At 47.7% G+C, this 14,185-nt stretch overlaps 1 protein-coding gene across 4 annotated transcripts in view; it reads right to left on the bottom strand.

Moving 5' to 3' along the window:
* Positions 1-13,720, bottom strand: part of LOC144148562 (E3 ubiquitin-protein ligase MARCHF8-like) — a 190,236-nt gene extending 176,516 nt beyond the window's left edge. For 2 of the 4 annotated variants that reach the window (XM_077680137.1, XM_077680109.1), the window contains exon 1: positions 13,427-13,719. The gene's annotated coding sequence lies outside the window, so the exon portion shown is untranslated. Of the gene's footprint in view, positions 1-13,426 lie in introns of all 4 variants that reach the window. The other 2 variants (XM_077680085.1, XM_077680153.1) reach the window with 2 other exon arrangements.
* Positions 13,721-14,185: the final 465 nt, after the last annotated feature.

Raw genomic sequence — 14,185 nt, 5'->3', positions numbered from 1 at the left:
CAAGCAAAGTTTGGGCACAAACAAAATTTGAAAACTAAGCTGCAAGGGTAAACGCTGAATCAAAATGCAAAGAAAATGGTGCAAAAAAAAAAGGAAGAACACCAAAGCAACAAAAAGAAAAATATGAATATAACTGTGCGAACAATTATATATCCTGAGTAACTTCCAATGTTTAATATCTAAAGAGTTTTTTTTTTTGTCTAATTTAGAGTCCCGCAGGAAGCGCAGTAAAGTTTTAGTTACCAAGAATCTGTCATCACTGTTGGCCCAGGGTCCAAGAAAATGACGGAGTTTTAGCCTGCCTCCACGTTGTACACGAGACACGGAGCTAGCTGCAGTTCGCGCAGCAGCGATTCGAGGGCAGATGCACGGCAAGTGATTTGTCTCGGGCACCGCGCAGGTCGGGCAGGGAATCATCCCAACTTGTCTTAAACTTAAAACTTCGGGTAAGCGCTGCCTTGAGCCACGGGCGGTGCAGTACTCATTCAGACCACTAGTTGAGGCAGCGTGGAAAGCGGAGTTTACAGTGGTGTCAATAGCCTGCAGATGTGTGTACGTGCAGTGAGGGCCCTGACACTCCAACATTTGTACAGTCCACCCAGTTGCAAAGATAAGGGCGTCACTGTCCTCTCGGGAGAAAGGAAGCTGAGTCGTGTTGCGTAGCGAGTGGCCTGCGCTGGCGCCTTTGTCGAATCTAGTAACTTTGCCTTGTATTCCAGGCAGTGACCAGGCATCCACTGAAGAACGTGCCATGGCCTGCGCGCACTGCCATTGTGTGAATTTTGGTAATTTCACACGCAGTCTTACTACGGTCGTTGGGAAATATCGTAGATTTCACATACTTCCCTTTCTTTAAGTATCATTTCGTCCTTATACTCTCATATCAAAAAAAAAAAAAGCTTTACAGGCCCCAGAAATGGAATTGGGTAAGGGGGGAATTCGAATAGTTACAGACAGATAAGGTACTATTTACAGGCAGGATCGCGTATTTCTATTCCCATTTCTATTCCCGTCGCATTTCTATTCGCATTTCTGTTCCCCTCAAATATCTTTCGAAGGTGCAACTGTCTCTTTCTAAAATAATACAACTTTTTGCATGCTTTTGGTGTCGTATACATCAGTGGCATGTTCAAATTGAACTAGGTAAAAAAAAAGGGCCACGGGTATAAAAAAAATGACAGAAAAACAATCAGTTCAGTTCCCCTCCCTGCATCCATACGACTCGATTTCGCTAGGACCATTGTGTCGCCCTTTTTAAAGATTAAGTGAATGAATTATCGATTTTTTCAAACAATGGCCTCGTTAATATTCGCTTCGCTTGGCGAGGACAGACGGCCCGAATTGTGCTTTTTTTACTTCCATGAATAAGGCCTCATCTCATGCATGTAGATTAGGGCGCACATCAAAGAACCCCGGTACCCGGGCGCTTCAAATTAACATCTGGCCTTCCACTAGGGCACATATCATAGCCCAGCTGTGACTTATGCCAGTAGAAATCATACTAAACTCTTGAGGTCATACATACAGTACAAACGAAAAAAAAATCTCTGGCCATCTCCACTAACGTGAAACCTGGGGAGGGGCGACGCATGCAGTGTATAAGTGTATTCTTGGCGCCTTGGCGTTTTTGCCAACGGAGATGAAACCGTTGGGGGGTAGAGGTATACAGCTTTGCTGTAAAAGTCTCTTGTCGTTGAAGCACGAAGCTCCCTAGCGCGAGGCGTCAACGAGTGTCCCGGTGTTTTTTTTAGAACACGTTAGGAAGCGCTCCAGCGCGAGGCGTAAACGAGTGTCCCGGTGCTTTTTAAGTACGCATTACGTTCCAGCGCGAGGCGTAAACGAGTTTCCCGGTGTTTTAGCACCGTGACTACATGGGACGACAATTACGACGACGACGACAGGAGACGCCAACAGCCCCCACCCCTAAGGGCCCCGCTCCTAAAAGTTCCATCCGCATTACTGCATCCCAACAAGAGTGCTAGACGCAACAGAGTAATTTTAATCCGGAAGCATTAAATGGTCAGTTGAGCGAAAAAGCCGGTGTCGGAAGCCGCCAACCGCTGCTTAGGGAGCGTTCCATAGCGTGAGGCGTTCCATAGCGCCAGCCTAGACTCAGCAGCATGTAGCGACAGGTGGCGTGCACGCCAGTTACCGGAGACGAAGGGAACGGAAGAACGCAGCCAAAACGACTGAACTGGCCGGCATCGAATTTTACCATCGTTGTCAACTCGCCCATTACACGGCGGCAGGAACAGGCAGCGGCGCAACGTGAAGGAGACAGATCGAAGCCATTCGAAATCGTTAACGTGAATCTCAAAGCAAAGCGAAACAAGGGTGCACTGTAGCACACCTTCCGCACCAATATAAGCGTGCGTGTTTCTACGTTGTACATCACTCAAATGAAGAGTGGTCCTCAAGTTGAAACGTCAGTAAATCACTGTTTTTGTTTTTAATCGTCAGTCAACCATTTTCAGAAATAAAATATTTTTATGTCTTCTGGCTATATATATATATATATATATATATATATATATATATATATATATATATAAAAGAACCTAACCACACCCCTATGCCTCCTTTGGCATTGTAGACTGCTGACCTATCTTTCTATATATATATATATATATATATATATATATATATATATATATATATATATATATATATATATATATATATATATATATATATATATATATATATGTGTGTGTGTGTGTGTGTGTGTGTGTGTGTGTGTGTGTGTGTGTGTGTGGCCTTTGCCTGCAGTGGGCGTAGACAGGCTGATGATTATGGTGGTGGTGATGATGATGATGGTGATATATACCTCACCCCTAGATCCCTACCACGACCAAGTACAGTTGGTCATGATCCCTACAAAAAGAAATCATGCGTGCATGCGCGCGTGCATGCGTGCGCGCGCGTGTGTGTAGTGCTAAGGCAGCGGTGATCGACGGGTCGGACTAGAAGGCTAGAGAGTCAGCCAGGTACCACAGCATGAGTGAAGTAGGCAAATAATGCAACAATAACGGATTAACTAGACATTTTCGGGCGTCATTCTTCGCCATCTGGCTACACCACTCAGGAAACTTTTTTGTTGGTAGTTTGTTTTGTTGGTAGTTTTCAGCGACCTGTTCAGATTCCATACTGTGCGTATGAATTAGAAAAGCATTATCTCAAGGTCAGAGTCCCTGCGGAGAGGGAGGCGGATAAGGAAGGTAGTTGTGAATGAAACTTGATGCGCTGCAAGCGATGCTTTTTGGGGCATCTCTGGGCCAGAGAAAAATCACCGACAGTACCACCCAAATAACGTACACGGCATATCCAGGAGCAGTAAAATGTCCTTGCACGCCTCTCGTAGAGAAACGGCTAGAGACGTGAGGTGGCCCGCTTTTGCGACTCTGGGCGCTGCCGCCACAGCGCCGGTGCTCCCGTGTCACGCGGTTGCCACAGCCGCTTCCGCTCCCGGTCGCACGTACGGATGAAGTAAGCACGCGCCGGCGCCGCACTTGCACGCCGTCGCGAGGGCTGGGCGCGACCGACGGGAAGCTGCGATCGCACGTCCTGCGGCAAAATGCCTGGCCACACGCCAGTCGTGATTGGGGCACTGGTTTTGACTCCCCAACTTACTGCGACCGCAAGATGTCGGCATACAGAGGTCAACCAGGCCAGTGATACACCGAGGGAACCAAGTGGACGTAGTATGAAACCCGAAATGGCAACGCACGTCGAAGTGGTCGCGCGCGCGCGCCAGCGAGCGCTCCCTGCGCTCGTTTCAAATAGCGCCTCTCGCCACCGCCCTCCTCCGTTCTATTTTCCTGACAGCCGGCTACGGCGACCTCGCCTTGAGAGTCGGCTTCCTCTCTTCCCCTGCCCGCCAGAAACTAATGAATCAAGGGTGCCTCGTCACTTCACACACGTTCGAGATATTGAGCGCGCGAGCGAACTCTGACTAGCGTTAAGTCCAAGCCCGATGAGTGTCGCTCTCTGACAATCTGGTCACGTGTACGACTATCTACGGAAGAAATAGGGGCAATTTTTCGTCTCACCTGTCTACGCCGCACTGGCGTATAGAGTGGCCCGCGTACTCGGATAATTATTTTTGTGTTCATAAAAATTATCGCGTTCTGGGTCATTATCGGATGACTGTCGAAGTAACTTTTTTTTCCTGCGTAATTAATTGGCCGCAAGTTCATACAGGCGTATACGTGTTATGTTCCTAATTGTGTTTGGGGTGGCAATTGGGATTGCGCTTGCATGCTCTGTGTGGCCATTGTGAGCATTGTGTGGACACAGTGTGGGTGGGCATTGTGGATGTTCGATGACTGCTTTACGTGGAACATCCGACCCAGTTCTAACCAATCTTTCCAGGCTCGTGATAACTTCGTTCGCAGCTAATAAAAACAAGGAATTCGATTCCCTCGCAGGAAAGGGTGCGTATATCCTATATGATTACGTAATACGAGGTTTTAGGCCCACGTGGACGTACCCGAGGTGGTCTTAATCTGCTGCCCTTCACTTCGGCGCGCCTCAGAGCCAAGCATGGCTTCGACGCGCTAAACACCAAACTTGATCATTTTTTTCGGCCTTGGTAGTTGCGCAACTTCCCGTCTCAAGCCCTCGACAGATCGCCAGATATCGAAGCACGATGCTATCATATGCGCATATTTTTACCGCCTACCAGTTACGTTAGTGCGTGCTAATGGACCGGCCCGGCCTTGCGATTTAAAGATGTGGCAAAATGATACCATCCTATGCGAGAAATGCGGTTATTAAAAAGGGGAGAACAGGGCGAAGGGCCTTGCATGTTTCGCCATGAGCAGCCGATTATGTCTCTTTTTCCGCCCATTTCCGACCTTGGCTGTGCACTCGAGGACACGCTTGGGCGCTAAGCGTTTTTGTGGTCGCTGAACAATCCGCAGTGACTTCCGCATCAGCGAGCGCTTTACTATTTAGAGCCATACCTGCTCTTTCGCCCGGACGTACAAACACGCGTTCTGGCCGACCGATCTCCAATATAAGAAGGGCACCGACTAGTTTATTCCATTAAGCAAATAAAATACAAACATACACACGCAATTGAGCTTCAGTAAACCTCAGTTTTGCTTCACACGTAGCGTTTGCGATCTGCTAAGGCCTTGGTGACGGCCGAAGGGCTAAGGGTGTTGGAAAGAGGACGCGGGTTCGGTTCCCTATCGCGGTGACCGTTTTTTTTTTCTTGGTGAAGGCGAAAGCAAAATAGCGAAAAAATTCGGAAAAGGCACTTAAGACGTTACGAGCAGAAATGCGAAAGCAATTTATAGCCCCGCGTGTGAAATGTTTTCGAGTAAAATTTTGACAGCGCAGCTGTTTAGCGAATCGTTAGTTCCGTGTCCGCAGTTAAAAATACCAAGAAAATGCCGAGCGCACGTGAGCGCGTTCCTCGCGGCGACCTCGCAGCGTCCTCGGTGCACGTTTGTTGAGCCCAGCATACCCATTTAGGGAGACTGGCCAAGATTGCCACGCCCCCCCCCCCCCCTTAAAAAAAAATTCCAGCATTCGCCGTAATCGTGGCAACACTTGCTCGGAACGAGAAAGACACGTCACAGCGTAGCCCCTCCAAGGTGATGTCCAATGATTATCACTTCCAAAAAAATGGCGGAAGCTCACACTTATAGCAACAATGATAGAGTAAAGGTCGTTGCGGCAGCGAAGAAGAAGCAAATTGGCTGCGATCGTGGGCTTAAACCGTCGTGATGGTCGTGAAGGTTGCGTCCATCTTCGCTACCTTCAATTCTTACGCGTTAGTGTGAGCTTCCTTCATTGTTTACGTGCATTGCCTGCACAGTGAGCTGACTAATCGGGGTGCGACTAATGTGTCGCGGGTATTCCGCGAGTGCTACAGCGGGAGCAGTTCGCGAGTGACACATCTGGCGTTGTGGCGCTAAAGCCTGTTCTATCTTCGAAGCCAAACTAAACCGCATCAAACAAACGGTTAAACCAGATGAGTTACTGAGGAGAGTGTACTGCAAGCCGAACAGCTTTCCTTCGCTCAGCGGGCTAGCCTGTACCGGGCGGCGACCGCCGCCGCTCTCAGCTACTCCACGTGGGTCTGCGCACCTGCCCAGGCGTTGCTTATCAACGGAGGTGCGCGATCCTTTCCTTTGCGTTTTATTTTTGAGGAGCGGTACGTGCGACACCAGCGTGTTCTCTCGTAATGGGACGTGTAAGGCTTTCGTCTCCAAACACCCGTAAGCACGACATATCGACGCACGATACAGAACCCCGTGGCAGTCTAAACTAATCCGTAGCCGTCCACTACAGCCCACCTCATAGCCGGACTGTGGCTTCGGCAGTAAAGCCCCCAAACTTAAGGCCACTTTTATTTGTCATTTTGGTCTGCTTAGAACAGTTCCAAAGCAGCCCCGTACTTTATTTGCCCATAGAAATTTTATTGCGAGAACAGTTTTGGGCTGCCCAGGAACTGCTGAAAGCTGCTGTGAACCGGCAAATAAAAGAAACCATTACTTGCGATCACGCCTAGCAAAAAAAAAAAAAAAGCGTTTAGGGCACATCGAAGCAACACTTGGGGCGGTATTCTCGTGTTTTGTCCGTTTTGTGTCCGTTTGAAAAATGTCCGTTTTGAGCAATACCTCATTGGCTAAAAGCGAACACCCGGATGTGACGCCATGCAAGCACGGCGGAGCTATGAGTCGCGGTTTCTCGGAGCAGACGATTTGGAGCAGACGATTTTTCGTCGCCTTGATGTTCGTTCGCTGGCGGAACAATAAACCCATAAAGGATAGTTTCAAATAGGTTTAGTCGCTTAAAATCTGCTTACAAGAACAGTTGCGTAAAAGTCAACCCAAAGCCCACCTACAACTGGAAGTACGTCACAATAAAACGGACGCAAAACGGACGTTTTCAAAACGGACAAACACGAGAATACCGCCCCTGTACTGTAAATGATGCGCGCTATTGTGAAGAGCTCCGGCCGAATTCGGACTTCGAAAGGTTATTCAACGCACATCCAACGTCGTGTGCGGCTTTGTTTGTCGCGCAGAAGAGGCCGCCGCGGCCTCGTTTAGGACTACATCAACGTCCTGCATAGCAGCATAGACACTGTGCTGCAACGGCGGGTGTTAAAATCATAAAAGCCTGAACTGCCTCCTCAGACTCCGATTACTCATTCCGCTGTTTTCTTTTATTATAGGGTTTCAGCTTACCATTGAGACTGTCACCGAAAAATTCTCGGCAGTGTATTAAAGTCGTCGCTGTGCACAATACGCAGGCAGCGCAGCCTTCCGTGAAACGAGAGGAGAAAGGCAGGCGTACACGGGCGCGGGAACCGGAAAAAACAAAACTCCCCGTACAAACGCTTCCTGGCTCATGACTGCGAGTCATCGCCCCAGCTGCACGCACGCTTTTCTCCTCGCAAGGGGAGGCAGCCCATGCAGCGAAGCCGGCTCGCAGGTCGATTAACGAGTGATACGCTTCACTTAATCGTCCGAAGAGCGCGAGATCCGGAGTGAGGAAAAAGAAAACGCGTTTTCTAACACACAACGTGACGGATCGCGTCGGCGGCGAAGCGGCTTTTGCGCGCACTCTTGAACTCGTATTTTACAAGTCTGCGTGGCGGAACCCCAGGTTATCAGAATCCGAGTCAGGTAATCTCGGCGTTCGAAGTGCGATACAAAATAAACTGCCACGCAACCATAGCCATCGGCACTCGCAGTACACGGATCACAGAGCGCAGAGCTAATTTGGAACGTTTCAAGAGCCCGGCATACGTCTAAGTTGGAACGTTTCACGCATGCTGCCATATTTCCCACGCAACATATTCTGAGCACCAGCGGAGTAGATCGCAAAAAAATTCTGCCGTATCATACGCTAGTCCTGGGTCTTTTACGTGCGTGTATACCTCAAAACAAACCCTTATATCTATAGTTAGAAGCGCTAAAACCTGCAGGATTCTACTCAAATAAATAAATAAATAAATAAATAAATAAATAAATAAATAAATGCGTCCGACAGAAAACTTGCTAAGCACATTTTTTCGCTCTGTAAAGGGGCAATGTACAGCAAATTGCATGAAAACTGGCGCTATAGTGGACGAGATAAAGGTTTTGTAGTTCTTCAGGTACTGCAGGAAACGCTAGCTCTAAACACGCACCGCAGGTTGCTATTATTGCAACGATGCTGTTCGATTTCTGCACAGTCGCGGACATGAACCAGACATTTCATTTTTGAAGCTAACATCAAATTATTCTGGGAATCTCTGTTCTGAAGTCGTTGTACGCTCTAAGACAATCCTGCGGTCCAGCTTCACCACACTGTATAGCCGATTGACGACTCCATGCAGTCAGCAACGACATTTCGGCGAATGACGATGTCGAGCGCGCTATTTCACTCCAAAGTTCGGTCTGCGCTGTGGGTTCACGCAATGCAAGCATAACGACATTCTGCATTGCGCAGTGGCACATCTCATGGATCAGCCAAATTTACTGGAGTCAAATCGTATGCTCGACATCGTCATTCGCTGATTTTCCTTTGCTGGCGGTATGGATTGGTCATTCGAGTGCGCTGGGGTGAAGTTGAACCTGGGAACTGCCTTAGAGTGTGTAGTACACACGTCGTGTTAGGTGTACGCACATGTCGAGCATTTGGGACATGGACAATGCTTTGCCGACTAATTAGGTACTCAAAAGTTCCCGAGTGTTCCGGAAAGATTTCTCGCCAGCTACAACGAAGTGTAAACTCTTCATTTGTGTGCGGTATCACGTTTAAGAAGTAGGTTCCAGAGAGATGGAATGCACCAGGCCTTTGACTGTTGTCTGAAGCATTTATTCGGATCATCTTCAGAGCAAAGCACCTGAATGGCCAATCGCTGCTTCCAGGGAATTAAAGAGGTAGAATAACGATTCCAGACGTACCCAAAAATGTTATATGCGCTCTGCAACTACGCGATGCCAGACGTCATGCTTGCACTGCATTATGCGTCACAGCACACACAACATTTTTCGAGTCAAACTGAACGCTGGGCCTCGTCATTGGCCTGGTTTGTTCGTTTGGTCGCAAGGACTGCTCATTCGGAGACGTTGTGGTGAAGACGATCCCAAAAGGATGGAAACTTGGACTGGTTGGTACTTACATAACTCGGATTTGAAAGCAACAGCGCGGCAAATGGGACAGAAAAAACGAGAGAAACACTTGCGCTGTGTTTGCTTCTTTTTTTCGCAGTCCCGTTTGACCCGCTGTTGTTTTCAATTCGAGGAAGACGACCCGTTCGGGTTTTAACGAGTGTAATAATTACTCAAAAATCCTGAAGGCTCGTACAAAATGTTCTTTCTACACTACTAATTAAATATGTCCACGTGTCTGCTTCATCACTACGCACCTGAATAACCAATTATTGATGTCAAAGAAAGGAAGTAAGCCAACAATGAAGCCCAGGCACGATTTGACTCGAACACTGTGGGCCCCGACAAAAAGTGACTGCCTGGATCCGTAACGGCTACCAGCTTGAACTAGTTGTGAACTGAATTACATGAATGTTTATGGCTCTTAGACGGACACATCCTTATTTCCCTCAAAGTACAGCATGAGAGAGGCCGGAAGCGGGAAAGCTGCCGAACGCAGCGTGGGGACACATGCACGTTCCACTAATCAGCGGTGTAGTGAAAAACAAAGACAATGCGACAATTTGGAAAGTGCACACAGCTACATAATTCAGATCAGTGAAAACGTTGTCTATGCCCGTAATCTGTTACACAATTCTAATTTTACACAATTACGCGCAATTCCAATTACACAATACTAACGTCAACGTAGGCACGCCAACGAAGACAAAAAAAAAAATATGGCAGCATCTCCACTCCGTGGATGATGGCGAGGGTGCGGAGAACGGGGACTGGAAATGACATCCAAGTTGCACCCCGAGTGACGTCCGATTTGCGCCCCGACCGTCATTCGATTTTAGTCGCTTGGCCTCCGCTTGCCGCGCTTTCGTATTCGGGGAAGCTCGTTGTCTCCGTAGACGTTGAGCAGCGTGACGCTTCTTACGTTCGTTTCCGTCCATGGCGGGAACAGGGTGTGTGATTTTCGGAACCCGCTTATATACGCGGTGCACCGCGGCGCCATCTCGTGTTTACGCGTAGCACCATCTAGCGTGGTTATATGCAGTCACTGTATATTGCAACTTGATCACAACCTGACTACACCGGTGTTTTTGCGTTCTCTCGTTGCTAGGTTATGTTTGTGCCTATTTCTTGTACCGTTTTAGGTACTTTCCGCACAGATGTTCGCTTGATGGTGGTGTGCGCACGGAGGGACGGGGACGGACATTGGGAGGTCCTAATGTACTCCGCCCCGTACACGCGAGGGAGTAAGCCGTTTGACTCTGGGGTTTTAACTAACCGTCGTAGCCCAGTGGGTAAGACGACTGACACTAACTCTGTCTGGTCCACCACACACAGGCTCGGATCCTGCTAGTGCCTGTGTGATTTTTTTTCCATTGTAAATGCTGTGCGCACGAAGGTAATCCGCACCTAAAATATAGCGAATCCGTTCAAGTTGTTACATTGCATTCTAGAATAGCTGTCTAAGCCTAAAAAATTGGTAATTCCATGAACGTTTTTGTAGAAAACAAAAAAAAATTATTACCTTAGAGAATATTTGAATACTTAGGCAGATTGCACAATAAAGTTCGTGAGCGGTATTTGGTGCGACTGGGCGGTAGGGTCCACGGAATAGTGACGTATATATATCGCAGGCAGGTTCATGACGAACTAGGTGAAACATTGTTAGCATGAGGCTATTTGTTCGCCGCAGTACCAAAGCAGCCTAAACACATACAAGGTAGTCACTCTGAGAATATTAAACTGCATGAACTATTCTTAGGTGTGGGCATTCCACGGTACATGAGCTATCAGCTTTATTGCTCGCTTCTGTGCAATAAGAAGACGGTGTTTACTATGCTGTGCCGCCATTCCCAAAACCGTGTGGCAATAAGTGATCACTGATACACTATATGAATTATAAATTAGGAGTATAACTTGTGTGGGAGGGCTAACCTAGTTTACGAGACAAGCCTCTTAATATTTTCATTTTTCCTCTAATACTTTTAACTTACCTGTCACAATTTAGAGTGTCAGAGAAAACAACACCAAGATTTTTTGTTACTGGGAACGATGTCCATCTTGTCATCATATAAGAATAATACGATGTCACCCCTCACTACTTTATTTTTGTTTGGCACATCACAGGTTTTTTTATTTGTATAAACTTTAAGACGATTCTTATTGCACCAGTTACGCAAATATTCTACAAATTAGTGGCCACACCGCGATAACTCAGCTAGTGTGTTCCTGTGGCAAACATTGCGATATCAGCGTAAACTATGAGATGAACTGAAAAAGGGTATGGAAAATGTCGTTTATACACGCGAAAAACATCAAAGCCCCAAAATACCGCCCTGCGGAACTCCAGACAAGACAAGTTCGACTTGTTCCCCTAATGCCACAGAGACTGAGTTTTCCAAATAATAGAGCGTGGTCAGTTAGATCAAATGCTTTGTATAAGTCTGTACATATCCAGAGAGTAAGGAGCTTATCTTAAATGGTGTAAATTGTATCTTTTTGTTCAATCCATGCCATGTAAGGGTATCTCTGTTATTTTAAACCGGAAAGAACATAGTGTTTACTTAAAAAGTTAGTCAACCTGCAATGGATAAGAGGCAGAACCATTTTTACGTATGACAACAACCTTTGCAATTTGCAGTTGTTTTGGGGAGACGCCAGTACTTAAACAGACCAGTGTCGAGGACAATAAGTCTATTACCAATTTATACTGGTAAATTTGAAGACCACCTTTGTACTTACATATGCTCGATCGGAGATTTTATAACACTGATTTTACTTCTGATTCGGTGGTTGAAAATATAAAAAAGTTTCCTGAACGCTTGGTGCCCTACAGGCATAACTAACAGGGACATCTGTTCTTGCACACAGCGATTTTGTAACATTCATGAAAACCTGTCAATCTGTTTGGAAAGCTGCTCTCCGCAGAGAACTTCAACTTCTTTTTTTTTTCAATATAAGAAATAAGACTGTGTGACCTATAGTAAAGCAAGCGATTTAGCCCGTACCATTGGTTCTCGCGTACTATTATTCGAACAGCGATCGAAAAGATTGCTAACGAATTCCAATTTCGCCCTCTTCAGCACTCGGTTTAGCTGATCGCGATATTTTTATATGTACATTGTTTTCATGGTCACGAGATTTAATGAACTGCGCTAATACCTTGTCTTTTCATTTAATTTCCCGCATTACTTCTATTGTTTTCTCTGATGAAAGAAAGTATCATAAATTGCTTTCAGTTTGGACAGAAAAGCGTCGTACGTAGGATCTGTCAGCTTCATTCAGTGAAAACAGTTTATCCCGAAGAAACCTGACCAAGATGGACAGATGTGCCAAGCATTGACCGTCACGCGAAAGTCACTGCACACTTTTTCTGAGAATCGTTGCCAGCAAGAGACTAAGTTTACAATTAATTTGGTAAGCGTGCGCATGTAAATTGGTGCAAGAAAGATCAAATTTAAAGAAGAGATCAAACAGTACATTCACAGCAACCTCAACACCGTGTTGATGTAGCACAAGTTAAGAGTTACAACATCGGCTGGATTTTTTTTTGTGGTTCTTGAACTTCAAGCGTGAGAACATTTATTTGTGATATCATTTGGACTTCACGTAAATGAGTTCCAATGAAACCCATAAATTGCAAGTTCAATGGCGCCACAATGCTTACACAATTCACGCGCGAAAGCAATTGCGAATTGAATGTCTCAGACAAATAATTCCGCTCTTCCCAGGGATGCACATCGGCATGGGGTTCCCGTCCATAGTGTTGGGCTGAGATTCGACGTATACTAACCTGCGGAATAACCGCACAAGACAACATTTATAGTATTGCAGAGGCACGGAGGGGAAAGAAGCCCTGGGGAACCACCCCTCATCTCACTGCTGGCAACACGTGAAGCGTTATTTTTTCTTATACGCACGCAAAGAAATGTGAAGATGGGCTGGCTTCCACAAAAATCATATCATGCGTAATACAGGCTGGGTAACTCATTAACGGCGTTCTTGCAAACACAGGCACAAATGCAAGCACAGAGCCTGGGAAGCGAGGGGAAGCAGTCGGAACGTCCACACCGCCGTCGTACTTCGCGTTCATTCGCCAGCAGCGACGCTGTTCTACAGAGCACAATCTCGAGCATCAGCAGTTAGTTGATCTCTCGCTACGACATCGCGTCGTTTTCTAGCGATACCCCCGTTCTGCCGCCTGTGCAGTACGCGCCAATCGAGGCTGTCACTGCGCAGCGGTCCGAAAACCGACTTGACTGCGGATCCTGCACTGGCAGTGTAGGATGCGCAGTGTGGAGGGCCGTTACCTTGAGACTGCTCCTGGACGTATCCTGTGGTGCATGGCGGCAAAGCGATGGCAGCGGCAGGGCCTCCAGAGGCATGACTACGGAGCGTGTTGCGCCTTGTACTAGGAGCATGGGCGCAGGCCGGACGGCCGCATTTCACGTGCTTGCTGGCGCCACCCTATCCGGCGAGCGGCGCCGGGGCATTGGGGCACATGCTTCTTCCTGGCGGGCCCTAGTCGCGGCGGGTCCGCGGCTGTCGGTAGCTGCTCGCACGCACGGCCTCACTCGAGGCGCACCACGCCGGTGGAGAAGCAACCCACTTCGCCAAGCGAAAGTTGCCGGGGGGAAGAGGAGGGAATTACGTCAGGTGCTACGTAACCAGGCGCCAATGGGCGTCCGCTTTTTGCTTTTCCTCGCCGTTCCCTCCCCGGCGCGTTCCCTCTCGACCGCCACTGCCGGGGGGTCTTATTTTCTGCCGGGCGTCGGGTTGCGTCACGCGTTGTTGTAGGTCATGGCGGCGGAAATGCGGTTCGTTCCTTCTTTCGTGTTTCTGTGCCGGCGGGAGCGCTCGGAGAAAGTGAGCGGCCGTTATTGAGACCGGCGGTGCCGATGCAGGCCGGAAGTTTTGACCGCTTTTCGCTCTCGGCCGGCTCCGCTCGCCCCGCCGTTTCAGCCTCACGCAGGCACTGGTCAGCTATTTCCGCATCTCAGCATAAACAAAACGGACGCAGCTTATGCATAACATACGTGGATATAATGCGTGCAGGGAATTAATAGTAT

This window comes from Haemaphysalis longicornis, unplaced genomic scaffold, assembly GCF_048455015.1.
Source record: "Haemaphysalis longicornis isolate Haplotype H1 unplaced genomic scaffold, Haemaphysalis longicornis Haplotype H1 scaffold_1, whole genome shotgun sequence".
NCBI classification, from domain to species: domain Eukaryota; kingdom Metazoa; phylum Arthropoda; class Arachnida; order Ixodida; family Ixodidae; genus Haemaphysalis; species Haemaphysalis longicornis.
The sequence above is the reverse complement of the archived record's forward strand: the minus strand, read 5'-3'. Positions and strand labels throughout refer to the sequence as shown.